The following is a 13080-nucleotide window of genomic DNA, read 5'->3' on the forward strand; positions in this document are numbered from 1 at the left end:
GCACGCCTGCTCCCGCCTCTGACTGACGGTCAGGGGCCGGCGCCTCTGCCTCTCCCCGCTGCCTGCGTCCTGGCTTTGCCGTCGCTCCGGGAGCCCAAGCGTTCACGCCGTGTGTAGGGTGCCTTTGCGTTGCACAACGAATTTAATTTGCTGTAGGTCTTTTACAGTACTTTTAAGTTAATTAACTCCAGAACTATTTGTTGAGCACCTGTGAGGTGGCAGGGACTGTCTCAGGGACTGAGCACACAGCAGCTTGGAAAAAAAAAAAAGCAGACAAATCCCCGAAATCATGCCCTTGTGGGGCGTACAAGTGCTTCTCGCGTGACCCTGAAGTTCACTTTTGGGACCTGGCTCCCACTGAGCGCCGAACTCATGAGAGCAGGGCCCACTCTTTGATAGAAGTTAAAAATGTGAGGTACATGCTGTGCTGTGCGGCCGAGGAAACTGTAACCTGGAGCTGTGCGTTGAATGCGCTGAAGGCCTTGGGGCTGGAGAGTGACGGGCCACAGGCACACGGGTGCAGAGAGGCGCTGACCGCCAGCCTGCAAAGCCCCGCAAAAGGGGCTTCCTGTTCCCTTTATTCCCCCCTCAACCTGAGCCAAGACTCGCGTGATGCTGTACTAGGTTCCTGAGATCCAGATAACTCGGGAGAGGTAGAAAAACTCCTGACACGGAGAAGTCCTGAGTTAGAGGTGACACCTGGGAGGAAAAGGAAATGGAATTCACCCTTGTGGGCTGCTGTAGAGAGAAAACTGCTTTATGATTTAATCAAAACGATACCCACATGGCCTCAAATGAAGGCCCAGCTCTGCGGTTTTCTTATTTGAGGCAGCGAATTGATCTGTCACCCAGGCTGGAGTGCAGCGGCACAATCAGGGCTCACTGCAGCCTCAGCCTCCTGGTCTCAACTGGTCCTCCTCCCTCAGCCTCCGAGTAGCTGGGACTACAGGCGTGTGCCACCAAGCCCAGCTAATTTTGTAATTTTTTGGAGAGGAGGTCTCCCTATACTGCCCAGGCTGGGTCCTGCGGTTTTCAGACTTTTTTGTGGGGGTGCGGGGACTGGCGCCCGAGAGAGGGTAACGGAGGGGGCGGGCAGGGGGAGGGGGACGGACTCCCGCCGCCTCTCGACTTCTCCCATCTTCCCCCGGGGACTGCCGCGACGCCCGCGCAGATGGGGAGATTTTCAAACTATTATTGAGATCTCTAAGTATAGCAGAAGTGGTCCAGAGGTTCCGTGAACTTTTATGAATTGCAGTTTTATTTTTAAAATGTTATTTTCTTTAATGAAATATTTCTTAGAACATGTACACACATATAGAATCAAATAATTGTACCAGATTTGTTAGACAAACAGCAGAGCCCTGGCCCCATCGTCTTCCCCTCTCTAGAGGCAACGTTTTCACCTCTTATAGCTGTTTCTTCTGGCATTTACTTTCACATCTCCGGCCTTCCTCCAGCTGCAGCCCTCCCCACAGGGCGAGGGATCTGAGGGGATTTGCCCATGCAAAGTACACTTGCCCAGGAACAGACTATATTCTGAATACCTGGGACCCTGGAATTCCCTGCCCAGCTTCTTCCTTGCGTCTGTCCTCCCCAGGGAGGCCTTGCGTTTCTTCCTGCACAAATTTTTATTTTTCCTGGAATTAATAATCTTGTTTTTAAAAATCATTTATTTTCTATGTATTTCTCAGAAAATATACCTCAAATTCTTCCCCCAGTTGTTTAAATTTCCTCTCAGAATATCTAGATATAGCAGAGAATTCTCTCCATTTCATCTTCTTGGAGACATCACTGCTGGAGACTGCTGACCTTCTCCAATCTGACTGTTCATCCCCTAACCTTGCTGCATATCTGGCAACCTGGCAAATCTTTTCTCCTGGGCATGTTCTTTGCCTCATTCTTTTGTTGTTGTTTTGTTTTGTTTTATTTTGTTTTGTTTTGTTTTGAGACAGAGTCTCGCTCTTGTTGCCCAGGCTGGAGTGAAGTAGCCCACTGAACCTCTGCCTCCCAGGTTCAAGCTATCCTCCTGCTTCAGCCTCCCAAGTAGCTGGGACTACAGGCGTGCATCACCACATCCGGCTAACTTTTGTATTTTTAGTAGAGACAGGGTTTCACCATGCTAGCCACGCTGGACTTGAACTCCTGAGCTCAAGTGATCTGCCTGCCTCGACCTGGCAAAGTGTTGGGATTACAGGCGTAAGTCACTTTGCCTGGCTGCCTCACACTTCTGTGGGATTTTTATTTGCCATATTCTATGTTTTTCTTTTCTTTTTTTTTTTTTTTGACATGGTCACTTATTTTTATAACAATACATATACCATGTTGTCAGCATGGAATGTAAATTCAGGCTAGACAAGAGAATTTAACAAGTGTAATGGCATTCTGTAGTATAGAAAAGCATGTGTATAATGTCTGTTCAAACCAGCTTGCTTATAAATCATTAATCAATTCCATTATAGTTAATATGTTTAGTTTAACGTTTACAATTCTTATGGAGAAAATAATGTACACATTTAAAAAGTATTCTTCAGTTACCTTTGCATGAGTGCTTGAAATACATGTTTCTGTTTCAAGATGACATTTAAAAATTATTCTTATATTACAGCAGCAAATATAGATATCTACAGTTACAAAAGAACTAAACTAGAATCCATAAGTTATTCTCATGTTTACAGTTATGATTCTTCAATAAATACTATGACTATGCAGCTCTATTGGAAGCTTTCTAGATTTGATTTAAACATATACACATATATACTTTCAGCTGTGGGAGGTTTTACAAGTTATATTCCATGCACCTTTTTGACAGAGTTCTAAAAGAGCCAGCCAGTCCACAAGACAGGCAGAAAAAAGTTAAATTAACTGGGGCAAATAGGACTCATATAACATCCAAAACATGCAAGATTCTAGAGCAAACTGGGAGTACTTCAGGGTTGGTTTGCTATCTTCTGTAGAACTAATTTTATCTTAACAGTTTAAGAAGGTGGACATTTCAACACCATCATTTAGATGACATGTTTCTTTTGTATTAATTTGGCTCTCCTGAATGACCTAGTTAGTAAACTAGTCACTAGTAATTCAGTCACCAGGCAAATCAAGCCTGCAAGAAAGGAGGCCAGTATTCACAATGCCGTGTTATCAGCTGAACCCACTGGAATAGTTTATTTTCAGCATTAATATGTAGCTTCAATAATGAGATGTGGGCGCGGTGGCTCATGCCTGTAATCCCAGCACTTTGGGAGGCCGAGGTGGGTGGATCACCTGAGGTTAGGAGTATGAGACCAACCTGGCCAATGTGGTGAAACCCTGTCTCTACTAAAAAAAAAATACAAAAATTAGCTGGGCGTGGTGGCGAGCACCTGTAATCCCAGCTACTCAGGAGGCTGAGGCAGGAGAATCGCTTGAACTCGGGAGGTAGAGGTTGCAGTGAGCGAGATTGTGCCACTGTACTCCAGTCTGGGCAACAGAGCGAGACTCCATCTCAAAAAAAAAAAGATGTCTAACTAAAGCAAACTCCTCCAACAAGACCAAGATAGCATCTCTTCTAAGGTGTAGGTTTTGCCCAGAATTCCCGATACATGGAATAACAGCCCATACCAACAGTCATTGCTCCTTCAACAAAGCCTTGGGCTGCCACACACATGTGGATCAGATGATGCAACATTTTAGTATTTCCTCTGCTCTTCAATTTGTATAATCCATATGCAATAATTGCTGCAAAACCTGCCATTCTAGTGGGGATGAATGGTGCCTCTTTAGCTTTTCAAATAAGTTTGGATCCCTGATCTTCATCATATGAAGAAAGGGAAACATTTGTGTCTGTTGACACAGTGATTGCTTGAATAATCTCCCTAGAGCAAGAAACCCCCCTCACGCTTCTGATCCGCACCTGTGCCCGTGTTTTTCTTGATTTGTAATACTCCTGCTTTTTGGAGGAGACCATCATCCAGAAGCTTCCTGAGAAAGGGAAGAGTAAATTATTGTGGAATTTTGCATGTTTGCTGTTGTCATTTTTCAACTGTGACCCTTGGATTTGGTTGTTTGGCTGGGTACTGAATTCCTTCAGAATTATGAAGGCATCGCTACATGGTCTTCTAGCTTCTGACACTTCTGTGCAGAATGAGAAGTCTGAAGCCTTTTAATTCCTTGTCCTTTCTAGGTGACTTTCCCCCTCTCTGAACTTGTTTCCAGTGTTCTGAAATTGCAGTGATATGTCTTGGTGAGTGGCTACTATCTTCCATTGTGCTGGGCACTCAGTGCCCCTCACTTTTGGGGAATAATCTTGAATTATCCTATTGGTGATTTCTTCCTATTTTCTCTATTCTTTCTTTTTGATCTCCTATTTCTTGGATGATGGACCTGTTGAACTGGTCCTTCTAATTTCTTATTTTTCTCTCTAGCTTTGCATCTTTTTTACTTCATTTTCTGGGAGATTTCCTCCACTTTATCTTCCTATTCTTCTTCTGAGTTTTTCCATTTTTTAAAGGTTTTAATCACTTTCACTTTATTTTTATTATCTGAATTGTTCTTTTTATAGCATATTTTATTTCAGGGTTATCTTATCTCAGAAGCTGTTACTGATAGTTCTGTCATTTTTGTTTCTCTGCATAATCGCTGCTCCAAATTTCTTTTTCTGTTGTTTTGGTCTCTGTCTTCTATATTAGATTCTTTTCTTGGAGGTCTTAGAAACCTTGGTTGTCTGCTCACACTTAAGGATGGGTCGGTCACCTAAAAGCTGACTGGAAGCATTTGTTCTCTGTTCAGGTGGTAGATGGATGGGCTTGTCAGTCATGAGCTTCTTTTTTTATTTTTATTTTTTTCAGACGGAATCTCGCTCTGTTGCCAGGCTGGAGTGCAATGGCGCGATCTTAGCTCACTGCAACTTCCGCCTCCCTGGTTCAAGTAGCTGGGATTACAGGCATGTGCCACCACGCCCAGCTAATTTTTGTATTTTTAGTAGAGACAGGGTTTCACCATGTTGGCCAGGATGGTCTCGATCCCCTGACCTGGTGATCTGCCCACCTCAGCCTCCCAAAGTGCTGGGATTACAGGCATGAGCCACCGCGCCCGTTCAGTCATGAGCTTCTTTGCACAGTGATCTGGCTGGGAACTTCTGGTGTCAGCATTCCTAGGTTTTCCTTCTCAGGGTGGTCAGACAGAGGAGACTGCCCATCTCTGGTCTGGCACAACCAATTCCGTTTGCCATATAGTTCTGCCACTGCCTTAGGATCTATCCTTCTCTAGTAAGTGAGTAACCTCTCATCCATCTGGTTTCCACTTCTGAAAATATTTTGCTCTTGTCTCTTCTCCCGTTTCCCTGTCCTTATGGATTTATGCCTTTAAAAATCCCTTTGCTACATGGGTTTTCAGTGGACAAATTTGGATGATCATGTTCAATCTACCATTTTTTACCCAGAAACTTTAAGTATATTTTAACTGGTTTTAAAACAGTAGTTTAAAAATATACATATGAATATCAAATTTCTGGGTTCATGAAAATAGGCTTGTTGAATTAAATGACTTTATAATAGAAAGATATCATGAAATTAAGCTTATAATGTAAATGTGTACTAATAAAATATTGCTTTTTTTTGAGACAGGGTCTCATTCTGAGACCCAGGCTAAAGTGCAGTGGTGTGGCCTCGGCTCACTTGTAGCCTCTGCCTCCAGGCTCAGGTGATCCTTCCACCTCAGCCTCCTGAGTAGCTGGGTCTACAGGCATGTATTACCACACTGCCTAATTTTTGTATTTTTTGTAGAGATGGGGTTTCACCATTTTGCCCAGGCTGGTCTCAGACTTCTGGGCTCAAGCTGTCTGCCTGCCCTGGCCTCCCAAAGTGCTGCGATTATAGGCGTTAGCCACCATGTCTGGCCAAAATATTGCTTTTGTTTTGGTTAGTGAGGGTCTGCATAAAGCTTTGCTTGAGAAGGGGTTGGGTGATTTTTTGTTTGTTTGTTTGTTTGTCTTAAAGTTTGTAAACATCTCTCCCGGGCTAGTGATCACCAAACTATGGCCTTTGTACTGTGGTGAAGGTGTTGTAACAGGCCAGCAATCTGCTCACGTGAGAGGGGCTAAGAAGGACTAATGTCTACAAAGGGAGCATCCCAGTCTCAGGGGAAAAGGGTATGCAAATAAAGGAGACTCACCACTGACAAAGGAGGAAGAGTTATTTCCTAACACCTTCCAGTACCTTCCTAATTGCTAGCCCTTTGCTCTGGCTACCCACAATCCCTCCACAGTCTCGAGCATTACAAAACATTGCATTTAAAAAAAATCAACTTTATTGAGGTATAATTTACATATAATACAATTCAGCAATTTTAAATGTACAATACAATGAATTTTCACAGATGTATCCAGTCATGTGACCATCACCATCATCATTCCTTTACTCAAACACCTTTGTGCCCCTTTGCTGTCAGTCTCCTCTCTCCTAACCTGGCTTCTGGCATCTACTGATCTGGTTTCTATCACTATTGTTTTGCCTTCCTAGAATTTCATATAAGTGGAATTATATAGTTTGTAGGAGTTTGTGTCTGTCTTCTTTCATTAGTATAATGCTTTTGAAATTTTCCATGTCATTGCATGTGTCAGTAGTTCATTCCTTTGTCATGTGAAGTGGTATATTTCATCACACGGACATACTACAATTTGTTTATCCATTCCCCAGTTGATGGACTGTTGTGTTTGGGTTGTTTTCAGGTTTATCAATACTTCTGTATAGATTTATGTGTGGACATATGTTTTATAATAAATATTTAAATGCTTAGGAGTGGGATTGCTGGGCTATATGCTAATGCATATTTTTTTAAAAACCTGCTGGCCGGGTACAGTGGCTCACGCCTGTAATCCCAGCACTTTGGGAGGCCGAGGCAGGTGAATCATCTGAGGTCAGGAGTTCGAGACTAGCCCAGCCAACATGGTGAAACCCGTCTCTACTAAAAATACAAAAATTAGCCAGGTATGGTGGTGCATGCCTGTAATCCCAGCTACTCAGGAGGCTGAGGAAGGAGAATCACTTGAACCTGGGAGGCAGAGGTTGCAGTGAGCTGAGATCGTGCCACTGCACTCCAGCCTGTGCGACAAGAGCGAGACTACATCTCAAAAAATTAAAATTTAAATTTAAAAAACCTGCCAGCCAGGTGCAGTGGCTCATGCCTATAATCCCAGCACTTTGGGAGGCCGAGGCAGGCGGATCACGAGGTCAGGAGATCAAGACCATCCTGGCTAACACACGGTGAAACCCCGTCTCTACTAAAAATACAAAAAAATTAGCCAGGCGTGGTGGCAGGCGCCTGTAGTCCCAGCTACTTGGGAGGCTGAGGCAGGAGCATGGCATGAACCCAGGAGGCGGAGCTTGCAGTGAGCTGAGATAGTGCCACTGCACTCCAGCCTGGGCAACAGAGTGAGACTCCATCTCAAAAAAAAAAAACCTGCCAAACTCTTTTCCAAAGTGGCTGTACATTCCCACTGGCAATACACCATATGGGGGTTTCACTTTCCCAACATCTTCCTCAACACTTGGTATTGTCACACTTTTTATCATCTGACTCATTCTTATCAGAGTTGGGATCTCATGGTTTTAACTTGCATTTCCCTAATGCAATGACTAGTAAGTTGAGAATCTTTTTACATGCTTATTCGCCATTTGTATATTTTCTTTTTTTTTTTTTTTTCTTGAGACAGTCTTGCTCTGTCACCTGGGCTGGAGTGCAGTGGTACAATCACAGCTCACTGCAGTCTTGACTTCCCTGGACTCAAGTGATCCTCCTGCCTCAGCCTCCCAAGTAGCTGGAACTACAGGCGCATGCCACCACACCTGGCTAATTATTGTATTTTTAGTAGAGATGGAGTTTCACCATATTGGTCAGGCTGGTCTCAAACTCCTGACCTCATGATCCACCCACGTCAGCCTCCCAAAGTACTGGGATTACAGGCCTGAGCCATTGTGCCCAGCCCATTTGTATAACTTCTTTCATGATGTGTGTATTTGAATCTTGGGTTGTTTGTCTTCTTGTTGAGTTATAGTAGCTCTTTATATATTCTGGATACAACTCCTTTATCAAATACATGTTTGCAAATACTTTTTATTCTAGTCAGTACCTTTCAATTCATTTTCTTTTGTTGTTGTTTTTAAATAATTTCAGCTTTTTTTTTTCCATTTGTAATTGTGATCCTAATTTTTTTTAATTTTTAAAAATTTCAATAAGTTTTTGGGAAACAGATCGTGTTTGGTTATATAAGTAAGTTCTTTAGTGGTGATTTCTGAGATTTAAGTGCACCCATCACCCGAGCAGTGTACACTGTACCCAATGTGTAGTCTTTTATCCCTCACCCTCCCCTACTATTTCCCTGAGTCCCCAAAATCCGCTGTATCATTCTTATGCCTTTGTGTCCTCATAGCTTAGCTCCCACAACTTTTACTTCAGACTCTGGGGGTCCGTGTGCAGGTTTGCTGCATGGGTATATTGCGTGAATGTTGCAGTTGGGGGCACGATTGATCCCATCACCCAGAAACTGAGCATAATGCCCAATAGTTAGTTTTTCAGCCCTTTCCTCCTTTTCTCCCTCCCGCTTCCAGTACGCCCCAGTGTCTTTTGTTGCCATCTTTCTGGCCATAAGTATCCAATGTTTAGCTCCCATTTATAAGTGAAAACACATGGTATTTGGTTTTCTATTCTTGCATTAATTTGCTTAGGATAATGGCCTCCAGCTGCATCCATGTTGTTGCAAAGGACATTGTTTCATTCTTTTTTATGGCTATCTAGTATTCCATGGTGTGTATGGACCACATTTTCTTTATCCCAAACACTGTTGATGGTCATATCATGGAATTGAGTTGATTCCATGTTTCTGCTATTGTGAATGGCACTGTGGTGGATATGAGTGCAGGTGTCTTTTTGGTAAAACGATTTATTTTCTTTTGGGTATATACCCAGTAATGGGATTGCTGGGTTGAATGGTAGTTCTGTTTTGTTTTGTTTTTTAATTTTTTTATTTTTTGAGACAGAGTTTTACCCTTGTTGCCCAGGCTGGAGTGCAATGGCACAATCTCGGCTCACTGCAACCTCCACCTCCCAGGTTCAAGCGATTCTCCTGCCTCAGCCTCCCAAGTAGCTGGGATTATAGCCACCCGCTGCCATGTCTGGCTAATGTTTTGTATTTTTAGTAGAGACGGGGTTTCACCATGTTGGCCAGGCTGGTTTTGAACTCCTGACCTCAGGTGATCCACCCACCAGGGCCTCCCAAAGTGCTTGGATTATGGGTGTGAGCCACCACACCCGGCCAGTTCTGTTTTATTTTGGTTTTTTGTTTTGTTTTTTGGTTTTTCGAGACAAGGTCTCACTCTGTCACCCAGGCTGGAGTGCAGTGGCGTGATCACAGCTCACTGCAGCCTTGACCTCCCTGGACTCAGTGATCCTCCCACCTCGGCCTCCCAAGTAGCTGGAACTACAGGTACGTGCCACCATGCCTCGCTAAGTTTTGTATTTTTTGTAGCGATGGGGTTTTTCCATGTTGCCTAGGCTGGTCTGAACTCTTAAGTTCAAGTGATCCGCCCGCCTTGGCCTCCCAAAGTTCTGGGATTACAGGCATGAGCCACTGCACCCAACCAATTTGAGATCTAATTTTTTTTTTTTTTTTTTTTTTTGAGACGGAGTCTTGCTCTGTCGTCCAGGCTGGAGTGCAGTGGCGGGATCTGGGCTTACTGCAAGTTCTGCCTCCCGGGTTCATGCCATTCTCCTGCCTCAGCCTCCCGAGTAGCTGGGACTACAGGCGCCTGCCACCACGCCCAGCTAATTTTTTGTATTTTTAGTAGAGACAGGGTTTCACCATATTAGCCAAGATGGTCTTGATCTCCTGACCTCGTGATCCACCCACCTGGGCCTCCCAAAGTGCTGGGATTACAGGCGTGAGCCACCACACCTGGCCGAGATCTAACTTTTTGAGGTAGGCATTTAGTGCTATAAACATTCCTCTTGGAATGTTTTCATTTAGTTCAAAGAATATTTTGATTTCTGCCTTAATTTTATGGCTTACCCAAAAGTCATTCAGGAGTAAGTTGTTTAATTTCTATGTAATTGTGTGGTTTTGAAGATCTTCTTGTTTTGATTTCTATTTTTATTCCACTGTGGTCTGAGAATATGGTTGGTATGATTTTGATTTTTTTGAGTTCATTGAGACTTGCTTTATGGCCAAGTATGTGGTTGATCTTGGAGTGCGTACTGTGTTCAGATGAGAAGAATGTATATTCTGAGGTTGATGGTTGGAGTATTCTGTAAATGTCTATTAGGGCCAATTGGTCAAGTGTCGAATTTAAGTCCTGAATTTTTTTGTTAGTATTTTGCCTTGATGATCTGTCTAATGCTGTCATTGGGGTGTTCAAGTCTCCCAATATTATTGTGTGGTTGTCTATGTCTTTTTGTAGGTCTAGAAATACTTGTTTTATGAATCTAGGTGCTCCAATGTTGCGTGCATATATATTTAGAATAGTTAAGTCTTCTTGTTGAATTGAATCCTTTATCTGAAAGGGACGTCCAATCTTTTGGCTTCCCTGGAGCACACTGGAAGAAGAATTGTCTTGGCTCAAACAGAAAATGCGCTAACACTAACAATAGCTGATGAGCTAAAAAAAAAAAAATCATTAAAAAACCTCATAATGTTTTAAGACAGTTTATGAATTTGTGTTGGGCTGCATTCAAAGCTGTCCTGGGCCACATGCAGCCCATGGGTCACAGGTTGGACAAGCTTCCTTTATCATTATGTGATGCCGTTCTTTGTCCTTTTTAAAAAAAAAAAAAAAAAAGACTTTGTTGGATTAAAGTCTGTTTTATCTAAGAATAGTGACCCTTGCTCTTTTTTGTTTTCCATTTGTGTGATCTTTCTCCAACCCTTTATGTTGAGCCTGTTGGTATCATTATGTGTGACATGGGCCTCTTGAAGACAGCAGACAGGCAAGCCTTGCTTTTTTCATCCAACTTGCAGCTCTGTGCCTTTTAAGTGGGCCATTTAGACTGTTTACATTCAAGGTTAATATCGATATGTGAGGTTTTGATCCTATCATGAAGTTATTAGCTGGTTGCTTTGTAGTTTCTATTATGCAGTTGCTTTATAGAATCTGTCAGCTATGCACTTAAGTGTATTTTTGTGGTAGCAGGTATTGTTCTTTTATTTCCATGTTTAGAACTCCCTTAAGGATCTCTTGTAAGGCTAGTTTAGTGGTAATAAATTCCCTTAGCACTTGCTTGTCTGGAAAAGCTTTTATTTCTCCTTCAATTATGAAGTTTATTTATTTTATTTATTTATTTTGAGATGGAGTTTCACTCTGTCATCATGCTGGAGTGCAGTGGCACAATCTCAGGTCGCTGCAACCTCTGCCTCCCAAGTTCAAGTGATTCTCCTGCCTCAGCCTCCCAAGTAGCTGGGACTACAGGTGCACGCCACTACGCTCAGCTAATTTTTGTGTTTTTAGTAGAGACATAGTTTCACCATGTTGGCCGGGACGGTAAAGTGCTGGGATTACAGACATGAGCCACTGCGCCCGGCCCAATTATGAAGTTTAGTGTGGCAGGATATGAAATTCTTGGTTGGAATTACTTTTCTTTAAGAATGCAAATGGGTCGGGCGCGGTGGCTCACACCTGTAATCCCAGCACTTTGAGAGGCCAAGGTGGGTGGATCATTTGAGGTCAGGAGTCCGAGACCAGCCTGGCCAACATGTTGAAACTCCATCTCTACAAAAAATACAAAAATTAGCGGGGCGTGGTGGCAGGTGCCTATAGTCCCAGCTACTTGGGAGGCTGAAGCAGGAGAATTGCTTGAATCTGGGAGGTGGAGGTTGCAGTGAGCCGAGATCACACCACTGCACTCTAGCCTGGTCAACAGATCAAGACTGTCTCAAAAAAAAAAAAAAATGCTGAGGGCTGGGCACCATGGCTCACACCTGTAATCCCAGCAGTTTAGAAGGCTGAGACGGGTGGATTCTTTGAGCCCAGGAGTTTGAGAACAGCCTGGGCAACGTGGTGAAACCCTGTCTCTACATTTTTATGTTTTTGTTTTTGTTTTTTTTTTTTGAGACACAGTCTTGCTCGGTTGCCCATGCCGGAGTGCAGCAGTGCAGTCTCAATTCACTGCAACCTCTGCCTCCCAGGTTCAAGTGATTCTCATGCCCCAGTCTCCTGAATAGCTGGGACTACAGATGCATGCTACCACGCCTGGCTAATTTTTGTATTTGTATTTCTTTATTTTGAAACAAAGTCTTGCTTAGTCATCCAGGCTGGAGCACAGTGCTGGGACCACAGCTCACCACAACCTCAGCCTCCCGGGGTTAAGCAATTCTCCTGCCTCAGCCTCCTGAGTAGCTGGTATTACAGGTGCACACCACCACGCCCAGCTAATTTTTGTAATTTTAGTAGAGACAAGGTTTCACCATGTTAGGCAGGCTTGTCTTGAACTCCTGACCTCAAGTGATCCACCCGCCTCAGCCTCCCAAAGTGCTGGGATTACAGGTGTGAGCCACCGTGCCCGACCAACTTTTTTGTTTTTTTGTTTTTTTTAAGGTATGAAGTCTTGCTAAGTTGCCCAGGCTAGACTTCAGCTCCTGGATTCAAGAAATTCTCTTGTTTCAGCCTCCCAATCAATTAATTTTCTTTTATGTCTATATTTGTGAGCAATATTGGATATTGAGCTGTAGTACTTTTTTTTCTTGTCATGTTTTTCTGATTTTGGTATCAAGATAATGCTAACCTCAGCTGGGTGCGGTGGCTTACGTGAGCCTGTAATCCCAGCAATTTGGGAGGCCAAGGTGGGTGAATCACCTGGGGTCAGGAGTTTGAAAGCAACCTGATGAACATGGTGAAACCCCATCTCTACTAAAAATACAAAAATCAGCTGGGCATGGTGGCACACACCTGCAGTCCCAGGTGCTTGGGAGGCTGAGGTGGGAGAATCGCTTGAATCCAGGAGGCAGTGAGCCAAGATTGTGCCACTGCACTCTGCTCGGCAATGGAGTGAGAGGCCGTCTCAGGAAGAAAAAAAAAAAAAAAGATAATGCTAACCTCATAAAATGATTTGAGAAGTGTT

At 43.5% G+C, this 13080-nt stretch overlaps 1 protein-coding gene across 1 annotated transcript in view; it reads right to left on the minus strand.

Moving 5' to 3' along the window:
• Positions 1-13080, minus strand: part of PRPF40B (PRP40 pre-mRNA processing factor 40 homolog B (S. cerevisiae)) — an 82059-nt gene that overhangs the window by 21654 nt on the left and 47325 nt on the right. The window contains exon 2 of the mRNA XM_011964880.1: positions 594-699. The gene's annotated coding sequence lies outside the window, so the exon portion shown is untranslated. The remainder of the gene's footprint in view (positions 1-593; positions 700-13080) is intronic.

The sequence above is a fragment of the Mandrillus leucophaeus genome, unplaced genomic scaffold (assembly GCF_000951045.1).
Source record: "Mandrillus leucophaeus isolate KB7577 unplaced genomic scaffold, Mleu.le_1.0 Scaffold118, whole genome shotgun sequence".
Taxonomy (NCBI): Eukaryota; Metazoa; Chordata; class Mammalia; order Primates; family Cercopithecidae; genus Mandrillus; species Mandrillus leucophaeus.